General features: G+C 50.3%; 1 pseudogene across 1 annotated transcript; it reads right to left on the reverse strand.

Annotated features, from left to right (window-relative positions):
- Positions 1-3,504: 3,504 nt before the first annotated feature.
- Positions 3,505-22,314, reverse strand: LOC308611308 (BCL-6 corepressor-like; annotated as a pseudogene). Its single transcript has 11 exons — positions 21,651-22,314; positions 20,283-20,469; positions 14,633-14,878; positions 13,929-14,305; positions 13,215-13,466; positions 12,630-12,884; positions 7,565-7,731; positions 6,269-6,414; positions 5,756-5,831; positions 5,423-5,579; positions 3,505-3,997 (listed from the first exon to the last, which is right to left on the reverse strand). The product of its transcript is annotated as a BCL-6 corepressor-like (transcript).
- Positions 22,315-22,722: the final 408 nt, after the last annotated feature.

Below are 22,722 nucleotides of genomic sequence, written 5' to 3' on the forward strand. Positions count from 1 at the left end.
AGAAATTCAACAGTCACTTCTGGTTTACGAGTCCAGTGACCCAGATTCTGCTCGGTTCTAACCACTGGATTTCCTGTTTCTGAACACTTATGTAAAGTTGGACAACTCAAGTACAGTCTATGAATTATTTTCCTTATCTTCTAAGTCAGGGAATTGGTTCTAAATTCTATCTTTGTTGAGGCCCTATATTTCATCATCCTGTCCTCCAATGGCCTCCAAACACCTGACTGGGCAAACCATAAGAAAACTTTTTAATATGCATCTTATTTATTAACACATTATATACACAAAGTTCCATACATATAATTTATGTACATGATAAACTACACAGGTTTCTTAAAATAATACAGAGGTAAAAATGTTCTAATATTTTCTTTTCCTACCTCCTAAGGCATTATTTTATTTTACTTATTTTTTTATAAAGATTTATTTATTTATTTGCTTGTTTGTTTGTTTGGCTGTGCCGGGTCTTTAGTTGCAGCATGCCGGATCTTTTAGTTGTGGCATGTGGGCTCTTAGTTATGGCAGGCACGTGGGATCTAGTTCCTTGAGCAGGGATCGAACCCAAGCCCCCTACATTGGGAGCACATAGTGTTAACTGCTGGACCGCCAGGGAAGTCTCAAGCATTATTTAAAAAACTATATTTACAAAATGTATCTCACATGCTACCTAGGGTGTGCACACAAGCTTTAGAGGCCTGGACTATGCAGAGCCAGTTTGATGTGCCTTGGGAAAATAATGGTTTGACATTTAAGCAAAAGTACTGTCTTGAAGACATTCAATTCTTTATATTCATAAAGTAAATTTTGGTAACAGAGAACACTGACTGTCAATGAAAAAAGTCTTATTACATTCCTGAAAAAGTAAAAGACTCAAAGTGCCTTTGTTACTCTAAAAGGAAAATCATTAGTGTCATTTTTCTATTAACAATAACTTATTAAAACTCCAAGCAGAAACAACAGCAATCACTTACACAGTGCTTAGTATGTGCCAGGCACTATTTATACAAATAAGTGCATTTAAACCTCGTAATGAGGCATAGAGGTTAAGTGATTTGCCCATGGTCACTAGCTATGAAATGGGAGAAAGGGAATTTGAACCTAGGCCATTTGGCTTCCGCACCCAAGTTCCTGACTGTTTTCTACCTCAGGGGTCAATGGACTCGCCCTGTATAGGCTCAAAGAATTATTCAATTTTTAAAATGTAAATTTAAACATTTCCAGATTTGTGGGCTATACAGTTTCTGTTGCAACTACTCTGCCCCACTGGTGTAGGGTGAAAGGAGCCACAACTACCACGTAAACAATGGGTGCGACTATGTTCCAGAAAAACTTCCTTTACAAAGCCAGGCGACGGGCTGGATCTGGCCCACCAGCCAGAGTTTACCTATCCCTTATCTGCACCATCAAACTATTAAAAAGCCTTCATGTCAAATTATTAACTAACTTTAGGCCTAAATACAGTCATTATAACCACTGTAAAGTTGTTAAGGCATTATTTCAAAAACTGTATTTACAAATTGCTGATGTACTGACTTTTATTAGTTTAAAAACTACAACAGCTAATAAACACTTGATTCATTTAAGTCTTAAAGACTAGAATGGCATAGTTTCTTCACAGTATTACAATAAATGTTTTCAGTAAAAAAACATACATAAAAGTATTATTAGGTATTATATATTAAATCTCTTATTTCTAAAATTAAGTGGACTATCTTTCCTAAATGGTAGAATCCCAAACTGAAAACTGGTCATATTCTTTCAGCAAACTGAAAGCTGCGCTCACATGTATCAAAAGACAAAAATTAGGGCTTCCCTGGTGGCGCAGTGGTTGAGAGTCTGCCTGCCAATGCAGGGGACATGGGTTCGTGCCTCGGTCCGGGAAGATACCACATGCTGTGGAACGGCTAGGCCCGTGAGCCATGGCCGCTGAGCCTGCGCGTCCAGAGCCTGTGCTCCGCAACGGGAGAGGCCACAACAGTACCACACACACACAAAAAAAAGACAAAAATTAACTGCCCTCTGTATCAATATATTAATGTGTTTCAAGCACATATGTTTTCATGAAAGTTTAAACATAAAATCACCTTTAAGATCTAGGCCATGTGATCTGCTCCATGCCATGTCAGAATACACCCCGTGAAGTTTACTTGTCTTAAGTGTGATAGAATTCTTTATACCTTGACAAATAACTAAAAGGAAAAAAAAAACCCACACACACAATAAGATGAAGAGCCTATACATTTGTCAATCTTGACTTATTTGCTTTTCTTGAGTCAGTTGGAGGTTTATAGCCACATTCTCAAAATCATTAACTACAATCTTCCCAAACAGGTAATTGACGAACAGATGCATTCTAAAACTTGTCAGTAACAAAGTGCTATTCCCGTTTACAGCAACAGTTTAATTCTACTTAGATACTAAAACTGAATACACTGAATACTGCAAACTTGATTCCCAACCACTCAGCAAAGTACTACATACCTTTTCAGATATAGAAAAAAAAAGAAAAAGCATACGATTCTTCCTATTTTCATTTCCAAAGATACATTCCAATCTTAATGATCAATCAGCGATTTAAACGTCAACTATAAACCCAGTATACTGCTGCTATGCAGTGTACTAGAGCAATAGAAGAGAGAGGACCTCAAACCCTCTGTTCCCTCAAATTCAAAGGCAGGCTTCCTGACCCCTCCAGACCACTACTGGACACAGGGAAGGCACACTAATGTTTCAGGACCCCAACCAACAGTCACCTGCTTTGTGATTACTTCCATGACACACCCTCACCAACACCACTGAGTTTGCTGCTCCTACGGGACGTTACATGTATTTACTAATTTAACACATACCACAGTGCATCATAATTATGATTGCAGATAGATGTTCTAACAATTGAAAGAGAATGATGACTTTTTTGCTCTTTACATCTTGCTATTTCCCTTCCCATAATATTTCTTGAAGCAAAACCATAAAATATACACAAACACAAAAAACAGAAAATATACAAAACGTGAGCTTTGCACCTTAATGCAAACTTAAGTAAAATTAGTTCTGAGAGTATCCAGCATGACAAACTTCCATGGTAAAAATGAGAATGGACCAAGGTTTGAGCAGGTACAGGAGACAATCCAGGCATGAACAACACCAAGGAAAGGTAGACAGGAAGTAACATGGTGTGTAGGAAATCACGAGACCAGTCTGATGGGAAGAGACTTAAGACTGAAACTCACTTTCTAAACCTCCATCTCCAATTGGACAATTCGCAGGACACAGGTGCACCAAAGAGGCCAATTTATTCAATCCCTTTAATATGGAGGAGGAGTTTAAAATTTTACTGGTTTAATTTGCCCCAAAAGCAACTCTCAACAGTTATGGCCTCTGTCATCGGAGCTTTGTATGAAATTAAGTCAAAGTGTGGAGCTCCTTTGCCTTTTTTTTTCTCCTTAAAAAAGAAAAGAAACAATTGTTCCGAGTAAAAACAAACATATTCCAAAGCATGTGTACATTGAAAAGTAAAGAAACTTTATTAACAACTTCATAAAAACTGACTTAAAATTTTAAAAAGAAAAAAACATGTTTTGAAGTCCTTCCGACTGGAGTTGTGTCTCATCGTGTCCTTTCTTTACAGAAATAGTCGTATTGTGACACATATGCACAAGGATTAACACCATGACACACTGTACACGGCGGGCCCCGGCGAGCTCACCAGGCGTCGTCTGAGTCCAGGTCTCTGGGGAGGATCCACTCCACAGATGAGCCCAGCAGAGTCTGAAGCTCGTTCGTGAACTCCACCAGATCTAAGAGCTCCTTACTTTCCGGATTAAAGGACTCCAGGTCTTTGGGGCAACAGAATAAGAGACTTGCTGACACTTGCCGGCAGAACTCGGCCTCCGCGATGGTGACAATTTCCACATTTGGGAAATTGCAGCGGAATATGCAGGAGGACATTTGCAGTTTCTTGAGCAGGTCTGAGAGCAACAGCCAGTTACGACGCCTACACCAGAGAAAGGACAGTGGTTTGAGTTTCCGGCAAAATTAGAGGCGCTCCCAACTATGAACTACCCGTCTCCTGGCGGTGAAAGGGCCTGCTACTTCCACTTTGATTACCCCACCCCCAACCCACTTCTCACTGTCCTTAGAAGATCTACTTCTTCTTTTTCTCTTTTAATTTTATTTATTTATTTATTTTTGGCTGCGTTGGGCCTGTTGCTGCGCACGGGCTTTCTCTAGTTGTGGCTCACGGGCTCTAGAGCGCAGGCTCAGTAGCTATGGCGCACGGGCTTAGTTGCTCCGTGGCATGTGGGATATTCCCAGACCAGGGCTCGAACCTGTGTCCCCTGAACTGGCAGGCGGATTCTTAACCACTGTGCCACCAGGGAAGCCCGGAAGATCTACTTCTAGCGGGGGAACTCTGGACTCATGTGCATGTGTTAAGAGACCACCTAGGGCGGATCAGCCAACTTAGACAAAAGCAGGAGCAGCGCCCCTGAATGAGCCTCGTTGCAGGCCACCCCAGTGCTGCCTTGGCTCTGGCCACAACTCAGGTCACCCCTCTCCAAGTAAGTGCGCCCCGTTCTACTCACTGGGGAAAACCAGTCTGTATGCCAACCCAAGGGAGATGGCAAACACCTCTTTGACCTCTCCTCTCCTCCGGCCCTCACGGAGAGAGCATGAGAAACACTCGAGGTCACCTGGCTTTCCTTTCCTTTCCCACACCTCCAACCCGCCCCTCAATGCTGCCGGGAGTGAGGCTTTTTCGAGAAGGGAGGTGGTACAATCCTTCCTGATACCCTGCCACGCTTTATGATCTCTATCCCGAATACAATGTCACCACAAAGGCAGACACGTTCCCAGCCTCAGAGTCCAAGGAGGATGCTACTCCTTAAGCACCGGGGTCAACACACAGCAGAGCAAGATGTCCTGATGGGTTCACTCCGAAGGGTTGGTCATCGGGCACAGTGGCCCGACCGTGGGGACAAGACTCGATCTAAGCAAATCTGAAGACACATAAGATCCCAGGTGCCACATACGGCTTTCTCTAATCTTATACGAGAAGACGGTACACATCAGTATCGTCCCGTGGACCTCACGTGCCTTGGACGGCCCCTATGGTAGCCGTTTGGGGTGGATCCCTTCCCCAAGAGTTTACTGACTGAAACTGTGCAATTGCAGTCGCTGACTCCCGTGTCCTTTGGGCTATAGGGGTGTGTTCCAATGAGGGCAGTTGGCTGGGGAGCCCTCCCACCCCACAAACTTTTCTGGAAAAGTTCCACTGCATTATGTGAGGTCGGTGGACACTTGGTGAGGGATTCACTCACCCCCCAACCCAGCCACCCTCATCTGCTGAAGGGGATTTCTAACTCCTGCCACCCCACAGAATAGCTGGGCTGGCTCTAGACCACATGCTGGCCACGCTCACCCCTGAGCGACGGACACCTGGACGTTATAACACGACAAAACGGGGTCTTCGGAAAATTCAAACTCCAATAGGTCACCATAGGCCTCGTTGCTGTCATCCTGGTCCTCCGGTCCTGGGGGATTTGCTAAAACATCGTAACCACTTTCATCATCTGGTTCTAACCGGGGGGGCGGGGGCAAACAAGAGAGAGGTCAGTAAGCTGGAGCAAGATTCCAGCTGCTCTCCAAAAAGGACTCTGGAAAAATTCTTTCCCAAGCAAGCCCTCCTCACAGCACCACCACCACCCCCAGCCCCACCCCCACAAGCCCAACTGAAACGAACAAGGCTGCTCACCACACACACAGCTGCCAGAGAACTCCGAAGAGCAACCGGGGTTACCGTCGTCAGGAGTCTGCAGGTTATTTAAAGCCTGCAGAGAGAGGGGGAGAGAGAGAAAGAGAGAGAGAAACAAGATAACGCCTGCTGGTAAGAGGCAAATGCTGCTGGAGTTCGGGAACATCTCACGCTGGGGCTGGTGTCACCTCCTGATAAGTCCCACTGCACACGCCTCCAGGTATCTGACTGAAACCTCCCCACGCGTCCACCCGCCTTCCTGAGGGACTGCCCGCCTCACCGCCCCAGCCTGCCAAACAAAAGCTAACCTGGCTAGCTAAGAGTTTTCCAGCCCCCCACCTCGCAAAACTAAAAGTACGTATCTCTTCTTTGACAGACTAACGTTGGGCCGCTTTTCCCAGTAAAGGGTCATTTAGAGTAAACGGGGGGTGGGGGTAGGGGGAACCCAGGTGAAAGGCTGTGAAGTCACCGTCTAGATGCTTGAACAAGACCGTGTCTTGACCTCTGCCGTACCTGTTAAGAACTTCTCCAGAAGTTCGCTGTGGTTCACTTTCTTGATGGTTCTACCTGAGTACGTAGCCAGGGTAGGATCAGCACCGTAGGAGAGGAGCAAGCGGACAATTTCGAGATGATCATTCTTGACAGCATCGTGGAGAGGCCTAGGAGAGATGCGGAGGATTACACCTATGCACGCGATGCTTGCTTCTAAGGACACGGGGCAATATCGAGCGTGTGCGGCCAAGCCTCGTAGGCGCGCTATTTCACCGAGGAGGTGAGTGTACGGTCGCTGCAACAAATTACTCTGTTATTTCAACACATAACCCTTTACGGGACAGGTGAAGGGACCATCTCAGGCCTCATTCTTCAATGCAAATCTCTCTTAATGCATGGCCCAAGGAGGAACTCAGGCCACGATGAAAACGTTTCCAATGAACTTAAATAGTGACAGACTGTAAGAAGGTAACGTACGGCGGGGTGGGGGGAAGAACCCCAGCATCACGGAAGCAGATACGACAAGCCATTGTTATACCATTACAAACAAAACCCAAAAAGTGCAGTTTGTAAAAGAAACTAGGGGCAAAGTGGAACCTCTCCTGAAACCAACTTGGAGATGAGTGATCAACCCTCTCGCCCAGAAGCAGTCGACAGGCAGGGCGAGTTCTCAGGAGGATACAGAGTCCTCCTGCCCGTATCCGCTGGGGTCAGGAACACTGTCCGCAGTCCCATCCAGAAAGGATGCTATTTGAAAACCATGAGCCACCAAATACCTTACGGTTTTGCTAATGTTATGACCATCAGGAAAGCCCCAGTGCCCTGCCTCGTGGTGGCATCCCAGGTACAACCGGGAAGATGATTGGGCTGACTCAGACCTGGGCCTCTGGCCAATAAACCGAGGTCAAGGACAGAGTGGGGGCCAGGCCCGGGGATGTGGGTGGACACGGCAGGTCCTATCAAGCCAGTTGCCACTGGACCTGTCTGTACTCCTGCAACTTTCAACTCACATATATGTTCAAGATTGAGATTCAACAGACGCTGGTGAAGAGTCCAGGGTCTTAAAAGAGAACACCCCTGATTATTCATGCAGGCTCAACATTTTCAGGGACTTCTGTCCATAAGAGCGTCACAGACTTTTAAAGTTCTATGTAAATTTGCCAGAAAGATCTGTCCGATTCCATTCTAGAGGACTCCGCCATCAGTGTGCTTACATGGCACTCACTCTCCATCTTTCCTTCTGGGGTTCCCCGCACACCCTGAGAACCACTGGCTATGCCCCAAAAGGGCCAGGCCAAGAGCAAGACCGCCACTGACCCGGTTTCATCCTGGGCACTGCAGTTGACATCGACGCCATATTCAAGGAGGTGTCGTACGATGTTGAGCCAACCTCTTGCACAAGCCTCGTGCAGGGCACAGTAACCCGCGTTGTTGCAGTGGTTCACATCACAAATCTTGTTCTCCAGGCAGTACAAGACCACTTCCTACGGGGAGAGGAGAGGAGAGGAGAGGAAATACCATCAGACCACCATACAGTGAACCTTGTAAGGGTGACCTCCCCATAGCTTGGTGGTGCCCACTTTCAAAGGCATACATCCTTGGGGCCAAAAGCCCACCATGGCGCGGGGAGGCGGCAGGCATCCTGGTGGGGCATGAGAGTGTGTGAGAAGGGCTTGGAGATGCAGACAGTGTTGTCTAAGGCTCTGCTGCACCAGTGGCCTGGCCATGGGCAAGTTACCCTTGAACTTCTCCAAGCTTCCACAGGGCTGCTGAGAGGACGCATTCGGATAGCGATGGAAGCCCTCAGCCCAGGGGCCGACGTGACCAGTACAGAGGTGTCACGGCTGCTAACATCTTAGATGACACATTGCCAAGCACAGACCATTCTCACTTGATGGGTCTGTTCAGTCGGTGGCAGTGGACGATAACACAAGTTTAGATAAAAGTATGGATGACCAACACTTAAAGAGAGCTTAAATCAGCCGGAGAACATTCCCCAGCTTAGAAAAGCAGGGACACCCAGGTCAGCTACATCCTCGCGCCCCCTGTTAAGACCCCAAATCAGAACCTAGGACTCAGATGCTCTTGTCTGTATGTTAAGTAGACTTAAAGAGAAGCTCTCTCCCTCCATCCTCGAGGAATGACACAAAATGCCTCCAATAACCCCACCCTCTATTTTGCCTCACTCCACCCTCTCGGGGCAGAATCAGTCAAAAAAATTCATATTTACTCAAGTTAATGACAGGAACCTGATACACCACAGGCTGCAACCTCCACATTTCAAGAATCAAATAAAACGTTCACCGCCCCCCCACCCCCACCCCCGGAGATGTTCTGTGTCAACACTGTGCATTAGAATCACTGTTATTAACCTTCTTTCTTTGGCTTGTTAAAATATTAATATGAACCACTCCCAGTAAGCAGAGCAGGAATTTATTCAATGTTTTATTACCTTAAGAAAGTTTTCAGACACATGGAAAGCATTTGCCAACAGAAAACACGTTATACTGTTTATACTGGGTAAGTCGTGCCCAGCAGAGAGCCGGCAGGTTCTGAGAGCTGGGAGTAGGCAGAACGTGCATGTGGCCCAGCACATGGTCTGCTGGGTAAGGGGGGATGGGATGGGGTCAGAACAGGCCTCCTTGTGACATCTCTCAGGTAACTCATCTGTTAAACCCAAAAAGGGGGTCATTCTAGCCGCCCATAAGTGCGAGATGGGTTCTGTAAAACCTTTTATGCCCTTTGGAGGACACACCAATCAAAGGGGACCACTCACTTGGGAGTGAACTAGAATGTTCCATTTGCTTACCACATGAACCTAATGGGGCATGCTGGTAAACCTGGCCATCGGTGCCCTGTTACTTCAGGTCACTGCAGCAGCTCCCTTCCAAAACAAGAGGAGGAAGAGAAAAGGCATGCCAACGAATGCATTTCTCCGTTTACATCCCAACCTGCCAAAAAGCCCACAATCCTCTGGGCTCCCAGGCCACCTGCCCCGAGCCCTGGTATCCAGGATACCGCATGAAGCTGCTGCTCTTTTAGCAGGCCTTCACTAGCCAGACTTGAGTGGACGGCTGCAAGCTAATGAGTTGTGTGCCCCAGCCAGGGAGAGGCCCTGTCACGTGGCTCTGGGATCAGGTCTGAACGCCAACAACTGCTGTGCACACATCAATTTACTCAACCCAGGGTTTATTTGCTGTGACAATCATGGCCTTCACCTGGAAACCTTCATCACTACTAGGGCAGATTCAAGGGTACCTAGAAATGAAAGGCCGTCCAAGCTGATGGGTAAGTCAACTCTCTTCTCCTGGAAGATGGCAGCAAAGGCAGCAGTAGCCCCACGGCCAGGTCAGACTTTTTGCCACGGGCTGTCCTAACTCAACCACGTTGATCCCACTATTTACACAGTGCTTCTCATTTCCCCAGATGAGGACGTCTTCTGTCACCCACAGGAACCCAGGAGCTACCAGGAAAGGAAGGTAGTACCATCCTCATTCAACACTTGGAAACTGAGGCCCAGAGATATTAAACCCCAAGTTCAATTAACATGAAGTACTAGACCTATAACTCAGGTCTTTGGTACCTGGTCAGCTGGGAAGATTCAAAAGGCCCCAGAGGGCCCCAGTTAGAGGGATGCAATCCAGCTGTGACGAGCATCCCACAGGCCTCCTCTCCTGGGGGTCAAGTGGGCTAACTACACTCTCCTAGCTAGGAGGGTGATGGCCTCTAAATGGATGGCAACCATCGCCACCAACACTTTCTCTAACTGAAAGGTGAAGAGGCGGGGCGAGTCTGTCGACGCAACACATTCCTTGGTTTATTTTCTCCGCTAGAAATAAACGGGAGTGTCTGAAGGGCAGCCCAGCCATTCCGGAGCATAGTCAAACCGCTTTTGTCGGACAGCTCTCTGTTCAGTGGCTATAAGCCGAATGCCATTACTCGCAAAATGTAACCATAAAGGCCATAAGCCCGACGTTGTTAATTAATTAAATGCCTCATTAACTTTTTAAAAAACATGACTTATTCAATTCATAGAAAATTTAACCATCACCGCTAAAGGCACAAGCATGTGGTTGCACATGGGCGTTTTAGCCTAAGAAATAGAAGCCTTTTTCCCAGGAGGGAAAGGTTTGAGGTCTTTGGCCACACAAGTGATCTATTTAACGCGGATCTGAAGCCAGAGTGTGTTTCTAAACTTCCAGAACCAGATTATCATGACATAAAGATCAGACAGCCTTTATACTGCACATGGTATCTTTGGCTAAGCAGAAGAAAATAACCAAGAATGCTGAAGACAAAACTTCAGGAAAACCCTCCCAAACCACACCCTTATCTGCTTAAGCAAACTGTCCTTCAATTTGAAAAGGTTGAAGCTGCCACATCTCCCAACTGGGCCTTCATCCCAACATTTAAAATTCTGCCCAGAGAAATCCCAGAAATTTCTGCCCAGAGAAATCAAAGTTGAAAGCATTCATCTACTTGTCACAATGTTCAGCATCAACACTGGTGATCTGTGGAATCTACATATTGAAATTTACATTTGAAGAAAAAAACAAATCCGACCCTAAACATTCCCAAGGCTTCCTGTGCAATCAAAGGCCAGGTAGCCTAAAAAAGGATGGATCAAGTGCCCCTTGGTCCAGGCCTCAGAGCCACCAAACCAAAATGGAAACTGTCTTAGAGGACCAACGAGGGTCTTTTGACGTCTCTGGTCCCAAAGGGAGACTGCTGGAAATGATGCCAAGTTCACAGGTGGGGCTCGGAGCCCCGCCCTCCACGGCGGGTGCAGCAGCACCCCGCCCCTCCATCTCTAGCATTTGCTGGAAGTGGGAGTCTACTTTCTCAACCCTAACCCAAAAGTTGGGGTTAGGGGTCTCCCCCCCACCTCCAGCGTTTGCTGGAAGCAAGGAGACTATCTTCTCAACCACGGGGGGTCTAGCTCCACACTATGTGCAACATCTGCTCTGTCCTCCTAGGAGCCCGCTCTCAGCTCTTGGGAAACCAAATGGGTGCTCCTTGGACTTCACCTGCAAGTAACTGCGCTAACTACCAGAAAGTGCTCTCTAGCTAATGGAGAGGTCTCCAAGAGACGTGCATATATAAACAACAGCACATTCAACCCACAACAACAACACAAAAACACCCCAAACTAAGCATAGCCCTAGTGCTTCCAACTACCCACCCACAGTCATGCCTTAGGGCCAAGGCAGGCACACTTCCAAGGGCTCACGGCACTATGGACCGGGGTGGGGGGACACGACGGGAGACGGGGGACAGGGACACAGAGCTGGCTGAGGGTGTGGGCGCCAGGGCTCCGGGCCAGCCTGGGTCCTGCCACCCCAGTGCTCAGCCACACCTCCACGCTCAGCCTGCTGAACCGCGTTTTACTGTCACCATTCAACTCCCAGAAGGCTGATGCCAGCACAGAAAAATGCCTTTGCCCTGTGGGCTATTACATCACAATTGCTACTGACAAGTATGGTGCGGGAACTGCACAGGGCAGAGAGTCATCTCTCTCACAGAGGTTTTGAACTGTCAAAAGGGCAATTCCAGTGTGAGCCAGTCTTGCTGAGGAGCGTGGTGGGCTCTGGAGCACTGCTGGATTGCTACCTGTACGGGTATCAGCTAACCCCTCTGAGGCTCAGTTTCCTCATCCGAGAGTGGGCTAGTACGCGTTACTCCCAAGTGAACATGTTAAAAGGGTGAAAGGAGTTACTACAGATCACACGGGCTTAGGCAGATATCAGCTATCTTTCTATGTTGCTCTAGCAATAGAGGCCATCACTGTCATCAGCCGTGCTGGGTTGGGATACAGCAGTGTGGACAGGGAGTTTTGTGCAAGGCTCAACCCCTGCTCCCCGCCCATCAGCCCTCGGCTCCCGTGCCCTCTCAGAAAGAGACTGCTCAGGTCTGCCCCACTCCCACCCCTACTCTGCACAGACACTTCCCACCCGCTACCCCACAGGGGCATCACTCTGCCCCAAACAGCACAAGTTAGTAGAGCTAATAACTACTCTCCTTCTTGCTATTCAGAATCCAAAAGGGCTCATTAAAATTCCCCTGGTCGCCAAGCCCTGGGTTAGGTCAGATTTTATATCAGAGATAAGTGAGCCAGACTGGCCGAAGCAGCCTACCTGCCTGAACGGGAACGGAACATCAGAGAGGCCTGCCTTTCTTTTCACACCACGACTGAACAAGCCACCAAAGAGCCCGCAGTGTGAGCGGGAGCCAACGCAAACACCCTGCTGGAACACCCAGCCCAGCCCGCCACGTGGAGGGTGCTGGGCTCTGAGACCCACCCCCCATCCCCAGCCAGTGTGTCCCCCACCCAAGGAGCAGCAGCTGGTGGATCCTGATCCGGGGCACCCACAGGGATGCTCACCTCGTAGCCAAGCCGGGAGGCCTGCTGTAGGAGGGTCTCGCCCGCGTTCTTATTGACAATAAGTCTCCGCGCTTCCGGTGGCATCGGGCGGGACTGGGTGGTCTCTGGAGGGGAGCTTGACCATGTCAGCTGCGAGGCGTGGGAAGCTGGTAACAATTGCTGCAAACGGTCCAAGGGCTTCTGGTCCTGCTTGGCCGGCGAAAGATCATAGTCGGAACTGGGCTCAGGCCGCTTTCAAAATCTCCGGACGGTCACCTATCACGAAACCAGGCAGCGCACACATTTCACGCTGTCCTTCCACCCCCCACCTGGTTCGCCTCCTCCCTGAGTTACAAACCTGAGTGGAGGAAAGCACTTTTCCTCCTCTCTGTCTGGGGGAGGCGGGGCGCGAGGAAGGGGTTGCATTTTTACTAGCTGGAAACTTCACCACCACCCAGGAGACACGTCCCCTAGGAAGGGGCGGGGACGTTTTGGGGGGAGGGGTTCAGGAAAAGGAAAGCTTTGTCCCCAGAAGCAGAGAAGCAGGCAGGCGGGATGTGCCTGCACGGGCCCGGGGGGCGGGGGAGAGCCAGGGGCAAGAGGTACCTTGCCATCCGCATTGTCCACCTAGGAGTCCCCTGGCAGCGGCAAGCCCCGCCTGGGCTCCTGAGGGATCAAATGCTTGGTTTTGCACGGTCGCTTCCCGGATGGTTTCTCGCTGTTGTCGGTGTATTGCTGCGGCAGGGGCGAAGACTGCCGATCCATTTCTTCGTCCATGCACAGCACATCTGTCAGGGGGAGAAGCAGTGGGCGTTACACAGTTGTAGCCGGTGAGGAGAGAAAAGCCCATTGTTAGCACTGATCGTTGGAGCAGCTTCAGTTTTTAAAGATATACCAATTATGTTTTCAAAGCACTAATATTTTAATCATCCCACATTCAACCGGCAAATAGGCTAACCCACGAAACGCCAAATGGCAAGTCGCTTCAAAGGGCCGCAAGAGAGGGCAGAAGCCAGCCCTTCGTGCGCTCCCGGCCCCACTCGTGGGGGGCCTGGGTGCTCAGGACAGGGCGACTGGGGACAGCCTGAGGCTGGAATGAGGGCACTGACAAGCGCCCGGGGTCACCCAAGACTTCCCTTCCTGCCCAGCCGCGGGCTGGGTGATGAGGAGCAGCCCAGGAAGTCGAGCTCCCGCCTCACTGTCCATTCCATAAGGAAGTGTGCAGGCTGAAAGGACCTCAGGAAGAAAACTCCCCGCTCGCCACACGCTACTCTTGTCAACTTGGATGGCCCTCAGGTCCCCTCCAGGGCCGTTTCCCACAGAGGGCGGGTGATCCACCCTCCAGGAGCGCCCCCCGCCCCGTGCGTACCTTGTTCATTGTCACTGCATTTAAGGGACTCCTCCAACCAGCTGCTGTTGCTTTTGGCCTCTGCCCTTTTCCTGCCAGGTTTCTCTTCGGAGATGCTATTGGCCTGGGGGGTGACCGCAGGCTGAACCGCCTGGGTCACTTCCTTCCTGCCCTGCCGGCCAGGTTTGCTCTCTGCTCCCGCCGTCCTCTAAGGTGCAGCAAGCGGCGCTGCTTTCTGGGATGGAGCCCTGTTAATTCAATGCACACCTCAGGTTGGTCAGCTCACTATAATGTGGCTCTTCTAAGCGGTTAGAGGAACTGTTTGTCATTTCCCTCTCAGGCCAGTCAGCTAATGGAGAAATAACTACAAATTAATGAAGAAGCACCCCAGGGCGGCGGGGGGGAACAAACTGTCTTACACATCACTAACGGGGTGGGGGAGGGGAGGGGTGTGGTCACTGTGTTGGCTGGAACTTGTCACCAAGTCTCGGGAGGGGGCCTATTTGCCTTTGGCCACCTTTGGGCTCCAGCCCCGGCACCTGGCTTTGGGGGGGTGGGGGGTGGGGAGGTGTGAGTGGCTCCCCCCAGGGCTCCAGGGTGGGACTGGAACTTTCCACTGCTCCGCTCCAGGACTTCCGAAGGGTGCCCTGCGGGCCCGAAGCGAAATCGAGCTCACCTTTGCAGACCCGTCTCCGCTTGGCTTTCAGCAGAGAGTCCTCCGGGAGCACAGTGGTCTCAGTGTGGTTCCTATTGCCAGACACCTTGCGCTTTCTGTTCAGCCGGAGGGTGGGGCTGCGTGACGCGTCCGGGGCCGCCTGGTCGGCGGGGGACTCTCTGGGGGGCTCCGTGTCCATGTCCTCAGGAAGATCACTGTCTTCTGGGGCTTCAAAGCGGTCAGGTTTGCTTCCATCATAACACTCCCCTAGGGGAGGGGAGACAACCCGGAAAGGAGGGAACAAAGGTCACCAGGAGCAGGCAGGACCCCCATGCCCAAGGCAATCTGCTACCAACAGACCACCCCCCTTTGGAGACCAGGGGCCTCACATGCCGGAAGCACAAAACCCTCAGAAAGACGTCCCAAAGGAAGGATAGCTGAACACAACCAGCAAAGAAAGCAGAAAATGAGGCGTGTAGCCCACTCACAATCCATCCTTCAAGGGTCAAGGTGAGGCATCTACACCATCCCTCTATAGGCATGTGAGATCACTCCCTAACTGCTTAACTCTCCAAGGTGGCTTACTGTTAAAGGTGGGGTGAGTGACCTCACAGTAAGATCCAACCAATCAGGGCGGAGCTACAAATGACTATGGAAACAACTGCTAGTCAACAAAAAAGGCTGATGTCATCAAGAGACCAAATAGCCCCCAACTGCCATTTACACAGACATAGCACCAATGTTCACGTGGGTCAGCAGGGGCGAGGGTGAAGAAAAAGGGTAGGGAAAGAATGGTGGGAGGCTGGGAAGCTGGGGAGACCAAGGGAAGAGGAGCCTGGCAAAGGGAAAGGAAAGGCTTCCTGGTGCACACATAAGGGTCAAGGGCAATTTCAAAGAACTCAACCAGACTGCTACAAGTCCGTCTGTCCTCTTTCCACACCCGTGGGGGGGAAAAGCATTTCACTGCCATCGAGGGGCTGCTCCTATTTCCTGCCTAGGAAGAAGGCCTTCAGTGACACCAGTCACCCACCTGGCACGTCTCCACGCCTTCCTTCCCAGGCAACAAGCATCTAAGGACATTTCAAAGACAAGACTCCAACCCCCTTCATGGGGGGTGGGGGGTGGGGGGGGCGGCGGGCAGGGCTGAATTGCTCACACCCCAGCTCCGCCTGTGTTGCTCCTGCCCCCCTGCTCAATATAGCATCCACTTGGGGCTTTTCCTGCAATCACCCCAGCCTAACATCACTCCTCACTTTTGCTCTAGCCAAAGAAACAGTTCAACTGCTTTGCTAGTCACATTGTTTCTAACACACAAATAATTCCATAATGATCACTGTGCTGTTAAAGAGTTCCCCGAAGATGACCCTGTGTCCATCACCGGCCGGGGGCGTGGGTGGGTGTATGAGTTTGGTATTTTGTTAACACCTGAGCTAAGCTCCCACAGCCCGTTTTTCTAGATGAAATCATGGACACACCCCTCACATGCTGCTCACATTCCTCCTCCTCTCCCTAGACCACTTCAAGTATCACTCCTACTTCTGCCCAGCCGGCTGGTCCCCTGATCAGCCTCTCTTGGGGGCATTCCCAGCATTTAATGGCAGCCAGTTGTGGGGATGAACCTCACCCTGGCCTGGGCTAGCCTGACCTGTGTTCTCAATGGTGGAACACACTTAGCTTTTCTGCAAGGGTATCCCAAGGTGGGAGAGATCCCCATCTACTCTTGCCGGAATGGTGGAATCACCCCAACCGCGAGGGTCTCCTGTCATGGCAGCAGGAGAAACCCCAAACTCCTGGCCTGTGCTTACGGGTGATGCAGCCCAGGCTACCGCAGGCCTGGTGAAGACGGCGTGCTGCAACTCTCACTCGGGCTGCTCTGTGACCCTCTTAAACACTCGGGCAGGAATGGCGCCACTTTACAATTCGGCCCCCTTCACTTGTAAAGTGGGAATGTTACTGCTAGCCTCCCTCCAGGGTGGGCTTCATAATCACGGGCCAGGCTAAGCATAGAGAAAGGCTGGAAAAATCCCTTTAAGCAAAGGATGCCAAGACTTTCAGACCAGCCTGAATCTTAGGCCTGAAATGTAGGAAATTTTAAGAGGTGAGCCCTGCTGGTTACACCATTGGACTTCTCTGGTCCAATCTGCTCCAATCAGCCTTCCCTAAAAGCTCCGTGGGAGGGGATCCATGGAGGAACGGAAGGGCTACCTTAAGAACCTCCATGTCCAATTTGAAAGTTTCTTTTTCCAAACTAGGTCCATCCACCCTTCCCCCAACCCCGGAGCCTTTTAGGGCAAAGATCTCAATTCCCCTCAGCTAAGGCCCCCCAAGACCTTACGCTAGTGTGACCTTACCCAGGCCAGTAATAACCCTGAAGGACACCCACCCCGACTGCCCAAGATGCCCATGGCCACCAGCTATGGGGTAGAGGCTCCGTGTCACTTGGAGCTTCTCAAAGACTGTTCTAACCACGACCCACAGGAGGATGACCCTTGAGGGCAAAGGAGATGGGGAGATAAATAGATACACGGGGATCCTAACCATCAGGCTTTGCCATCATTGCTACTTTTGGCCCTTCTGAAAGTGGGAAGCCATATGCCCTTGGTCACCCAGTCTAAGCAAGATGTGCACGTGGTCCCTGCAGCATGGTCCTATGACTCACAGCACATATATCCCAAATTCATTATGGTTGTACCATAGCATCACCTCACAGAAGCATCACCTTACAGAAGCATCACCACAGCAACATTTACAAGTCATTGTGGCAGCAAAGCACCCTCACCACTGTTGAGCCATGCCCAGTGAGGCCTAAACAAGGTGAGAGGGTTCTGAGTCGCTGGAAGGCTCCCCAGGATTAAAATCCCCTTCTCTGTAGCTTAACTATAATAGCACCTCCAGTCAGGGCTAACCTTGTTCAAAGTTACACCCGCTACACAAGGAGTGCAGGGGATCTCTGTTCCAAAGTAGTTTACAAACGTGCAGGTGCTCAGCTGGAAGAGAAGTTCCCTGAGCAAAGAAGTTTCATGAAGCCCCTCGACTGAGGCTTCCTCCAGCTCCTGGCCAGGCACTGCCACTGAGCAGGTCCTAGGCCTGTCCCAGCCAAGTGGCTGGCAAGGGAGATGGTTACTCCAAGTTTGAAAAGGAAGGGACCAATGCCTCCTTGCCCCGCCCCATCTTCAAATGCCGCTGAGGGTACCTAGTGATGAACTTCCAAGTCTGAGGAACCTCCAAACTCATTTGGTGAACTTCCAAAATAAAAATTTCACTCAGCCACCCATGTGATCATAAAGAATAAATGAGTATCTCGGCCACTGTGTTTTCAAGTTAATTTCACAAGCCCCTAGCAACAAGATGCACCCGCACCAGGACAACCAGGGCTGCGCAAACAGCACCCACACCTTAGAAGCTCTTGGGCCCTCCATGGGTAGGGGCTGCCTCAGAAGGGGGAAGGCATCTTGAAGGCGTCCTGGACCCTCTCTGGGACCCCTGCCCGCCCCAAATCCCCGCCCCAGCTCCCATGTGCTCACAGCTCGGCTCTCGGCCACACCGACACCCATGAGAAGGACCTGAGCCCATATCAGCTCAAGACATGATGGCCGAAGAACAAGAAGGCCCATTTATATCCAGCTGAATGGAATGAACACCTGCTGTGCCTTGGATGTGGAGGCCGTGGTAAGAACAGTGGCCCCTTCAGGTCACCTTTCCTGACCAGCTATTTACAAACCCCACGTCTCTACAAGACAGGGTGGGTGGGGAACCCACCTCCATTGCCCCAACCTTACAAACGGAGCCCCTCACCTTCCCCAACCCTTCTCCTGCCCTCCCATGGTGGCCATTCATGGCTCACTGGGCCATGTCCCGGGTGCTCCAGGAAGAGACCCGTCGGTCGGTCTGAGATTGGAGGCAGGCGGTGGGGGGAGGGGGCTTTCGGAATCATCTGGGGCTCAGGCCCTGCTCCCCATCAGCCACACCGAGTTCTCATCTCCACGCTCAGCAGGAAAGACTGGGAAGGACGCACACAAACGTCTCTGGGAAGAAGGGCGGGTGAGGCCACTGAGACGTGAAGGGCAGCGGCCACCCTGGGTTTGGCCACGTTGCTGGAGAAAAGGGTGAGAAGACTCGAGGCCGGTTAACTGTCCGCTCCCTTCCTCCAGCCTCCCTCACCGTCCACCCACAACAGGCAGATCCCCTCCTCAGAAAAGTGCATCCCCGTGAACTTGGCCTTGCCCACTTTTACCACATCTCTCTGAGAAACTTCCCCAGGAGCTGAGTTATGAGGCCACTCGGGAGGGTAAGGGCTGCGTGTCAGCTGTGAGCACAGGCAAGGAGGGAGGCCTTCTTGCTGCTTCACTCCAGGGTGGCCTGGACCCTCCGTTTTTCATTCCAATCCCGAGGGGGAGGAGCTCGGAATCGTCTACTCCAGGCACATCAAGAGCCCCATCCCTCGGGTAAGGCCGCCACTGACTAGCCCCAGAAATCCCCTTCTACGGGAGCCACGTAGGACACACCGCTCCCGCTGTGGCTTACCCAGAACCCTGGCCACAGGCCTTTGTCTGACCCCAAAGATGAGCTGGGGGAGGGCAGTGCTCCAAGCAGCAGAGAGAAGCACACGCTGCTGCTGACCACAATTTTCCCGAAGTGCATCAGGCACCCACGACCTAAGCGTGCGGGCGAACGCCGACCCTACGACTGGGTCCAAGGGCCTGGGCCTCCCAAACGTGCCCACCACCCCCGACTGTCCCGTCTCAGGAGGATTGCACGCCCACCCTGTCCTCGACGTTCACCGAGGTGCCCTCACTCACCATCACCGGTGAGGTTTCTGGGGTCCGGAGCAGGCTGCAGGCCACAGGCCACAAGCACGCACACTGAAGAAAGTGGGAGAAAGACCTCCACTTGCTGCCAACGCATCTCATTAGCCCAGGAAGTCTCGAGGGCAAAGCCCGAAGTCAACCCCAGTGGGGGAGCAGCTGAGGGGACCGCAGAGTGTGACTCGAGGCCAACACGAGCTTTCTCTCCAGTTCGGCCTGCAGAACAGAACACACCCGTCTGGTGGGAAGAACGGCCTCGTTGGTCCCACGGCCTGGGAGCGTGGTGTCAGCTCCTCATGGCTGCAAACGAGCCTCCACAGAACACAATGATGCTCATCTCTCTGGGGCCTTCATCAGCCCTCATCGCACTTGAACGAAACCTCTGCCTTTGGAGGGAGAGTCCGAGTACTCTCCACTCCCTCCCACAGGAGACTGTCACTCTGGAGGGTCTGGCTCTGGCTGCAAGTGTCATTCCACTGCTACCAAAAACCCGTGTCCGTACCTGCTACACAACAGAACACATACCTGCTACGCTGGAGGTCCTGCACTGCCATTCCTCTGCTCTACTGTATCAGACTATTACTAACTACAGGACTAGCATTGCTCCGGAAAAAGGAGACGCGTGCCAGGAAACAGCATTTCATAGGTGCTTCACTCCTGGATGCCGCAACGCTCAAAAGGACAGCCAGCCTTGCAATCCACAGCTGGGAAGGGTGGCCAGAGCAGCCCGTTCTCCGAACAGCCAGCACCCAGACGCTGGGCCGTCGGAAGCGTATTGTTTCCTCTCACCTCCCTCGGCACTGGGAGAGGAACCGCCCCGTTCCCACCGACGTGGTACCACACGCGAGCCGCCTGGGTTCACTTACATCTCTCACTGTTGTTCTGGTCGGCAATGGCCTCCTCCAGGGCGACCGACTTTGGCTTTTTGTCCTGACTTCCTTTCAGCCTTTCCCAGTCAGCGGGGCTGAATTTGCGCACCTCGGAGTCTTTGGTCGTGGGGTGGCCACCTTCTCGCTCTTTCATCTCCAACTCTGAGAAGCGCATCACTGCACGCTACAAAGAGAACGGAGATGGAAAAAAGACACACCTTACCACCAAAGCTATTTCACTGCCCTTACCTTAAAGGAAAGTATCTTCAAAGAAAAGTTTGCCCAAAACCAACCACAATTTATGATACAACTGAGATATTTTAAAATTGAACGATAAAAACGTAAGAGTGTCTATGTGTAACTAGTCACACACTCTTTATTCGTAAAGCCATATGTATGTAGAGATATATGTGGTGTGTATGTAAAGCCATACATACACTGTGGCATACAGACAGACATTCTCTTTCGAAGGTAAATAAAACAAAACAAAAACACAACGCAAAGAAAGCGAAACAAAAACACAACAGAAAAGAAAACAAATGCACAGTGAATAAAGACGACCATGGCCCACAAACTTCCCTTTGTATATTTGGAAATGAAATTTAACTCAAAAGGTTTATGGAAGATTCTAGTAATAAAAATTTGAAGAACTGACCTCACAGTAAGCAGCGGGTAGACATAAAATACTGTCCTCTTGTAATCCTTCCATCTATGTAATTAAAATGGGCACTCAATGGATCATTTAGATAACTTCAGCCATTTTTATAAGCATAAACCAATTTTTTTCTTAACATTGCAAAACAATTTGTCTTTGTGTTTTAATTAAAAGTAAAATATCTTAAGGAAATTCCTATACAACATCTATCATTCACTAGCAAGTTAAATACATACTCTATCCCTTTAAGCAAGGTTTGTGTTTTTGTTTTGTTTGTTTGTTTGTTTTTTGGGTGGAAAAAAAAATTGCATGAATCTCACAGACATGCGGCCGCTACACACCTCCACCAAGTATCACGTAAGGCATTCTAAGCAGCGCTTTTAGGTATATTTGTTAACGTACAGTAACGGCAGAGAAATCAAAGCGATTGATAGGTAAATGTCATGCAGTCTTTTAGACATCCTTCGCAATAATTAAAACTTCCGTTATCAGCATTCGAGTGGAGTTCGCTTAAAATCTACAGAATAACTTAAAGTATCCACTTACGTCCCCTTACTGGACACATTTCAAACATTTAAATTATCCTAAGCTTCATTAACCAAATCAGCCCAGTGTCCTGCCCTATCATACCCCCGGCCCCCTCCTCTTCACACATTAAAAAAACCTGACAACTGGTCAGGCTCCTGAAATTCGGGTGGGGGGGGGCTCACCTGCAATGCCCGCTCCTCCCGGCTGAGCTGACGGGAGTCTGCGTACAGTCCGGTAGCGACACACTTGAACCGGTCACCCACGTAACCAGCGGAGTTGGCGATTCTCTTTGCCAGCTTAGATGGCTTCGGTTTCAGAACTTTGCCATCGGTTGTTCCTGCCTCGTCAGCTCCGTCTTTGGTGTAGGTGGGGGTGATGTCCACACTCGGTGGGGCACTGCCCACGCAAAATGGTTTGGGATCCTCTTGGGTTTTCCCGAACGTGACCGCAGAGCCGTCGCTCCCCAGGGTCGGCTCCAGGAATGGAGTCAAGACCGGCGTCGCCAGGTTCTCCTTGTTGGTTACCGCTGGAACATTCTCCTTGCTTAAGCCGGAAACTGGCTGGCCCGGAGCCTGTTTGAAAGTATACGCTTCGTGGAAGTCACTGATGCACCCCAACTCCTCTCTCAGGGCAATGAAATCCCGGTGTGGCTGTAGGGCCATATTTTACTTTTTTATTTTTAATATACGTTCACATGTTTCCATAAAGGATCCAAGGTGGCCCATAACGTAAGGACACACAATATTAGCTTTAAAAAAACATGAAAAAAAAAAAAAAAAGGAAATCATGATCCTGGAAATGGGTTGCATCCTTTTAAGGGGTGAGAATAACAGAATGAGTGAGCCAAAGATTTGGGAAAGGATCTCACATTTCCAAACGTCCAAATCTTAAAATTGCACCAAGTGGGAATGTAGCTGTGGCAGTATTAACCTGAGAGAGCTCTATGATCGTTGTCTTTACTCATCACTTGGTTGCAAGGTTCTAAATGACAGGGTAAGTGAAGGAGGGCAAGTAGACAGATAAGAGTCATTTCCTGATTCTCAAAAGAAGGGGCATCACCTAGGGAAGGGCACTCCAAAATCCTACAGGAATCCTCTTCATATACTAAATTTTCTAGGTGGCAAAAGTATCTCCTTTGACCCTAGCAGCCAGATGGAACTTAGAAAAGTAGTGAAAAGCTACTCAACTGAATGCAAGTCATATGACTAGGAGCATGTCAGTGAAAAGTTCAAGGGAAGATGCTGTGGAAGAGCA

Source organism: Mesoplodon bidens (genome assembly GCF_964165515.1).
Source record: "Mesoplodon bidens genome assembly, contig: HAP1_SCAFFOLD_1378, whole genome shotgun sequence".
Taxonomy (NCBI): Eukaryota; Metazoa; Chordata; class Mammalia; order Artiodactyla; family Ziphiidae; genus Mesoplodon; species Mesoplodon bidens.